Below are 744 nucleotides of genomic sequence, written 5' to 3' on the forward strand. Positions count from 1 at the left end.
TAGGGATGGTTCTTCTGAATAAGTTAATAAAATCGGGGGTTGGGAGGTAAGGGCGGCTAGGGGGAGGTATACTGTAGCAATAATGATTTTTCCAGTGTGTGTTTGTAACTCTACTGCAATCAGATCTGAGATAAAATTGTCTATGATTTTGTATTGTAAATTGTTTTTCAGTGCAATGGCTGTGCCGTCCATAGGGCGATTGAGAAAGTTTTTACTATGTGTTTTATACCCAGGGATACGGAGTGAATTTGGTGAGGTAGTGCCGTGGCTATTTATAAGAATGATGTCTGGATCTAAATTACGGTAGGTATTGCTAAGACCTAGACTTCGACCATGCCAATTAAGGACGTTATGTTGAATGATTTTCATTGTCTATGTCTTTGGGGTCTGGACTGAGAGGGTTGGGAAGCCTTTGTGTGCTGATCCCCTAGGCGAAGGAGAAGTCTTTCTTCTTCGGTGTTAGCTGGCCGAATAAGATGTTGGAAGGTTTCTAGTTTTTCACAGGTGATTCTTAGTTGGTTGAGTGCTAAATCTGGATTCAGTATGTTGTGATTTTGTATGAATAAGGCTTTGTTTTCTTTTATAGCTTTGGCTAGTTCTCTTTGTTTGTACTCTTTGTTTGACTTGCAAACTGAGGGGAGGACTACGACCTCTACCTTGTCATTTTCGGTTTCGTCTTCGTCAGAGGAGCTTAGGTGTTCGTCTGATTCGCTGTCTGTTTGGTATTTTGAGATGTCATTACTT

This window comes from Coenobita brevimanus, unplaced genomic scaffold, assembly GCF_032717465.1.
Source record: "Coenobita brevimanus isolate Jiangsu-jjx unplaced genomic scaffold, ASM3271746v2 jjx.HiC_scaffold_131, whole genome shotgun sequence".
Lineage (NCBI taxonomy): Eukaryota > Metazoa > Arthropoda > Malacostraca > Decapoda > Coenobitidae > Coenobita > Coenobita brevimanus.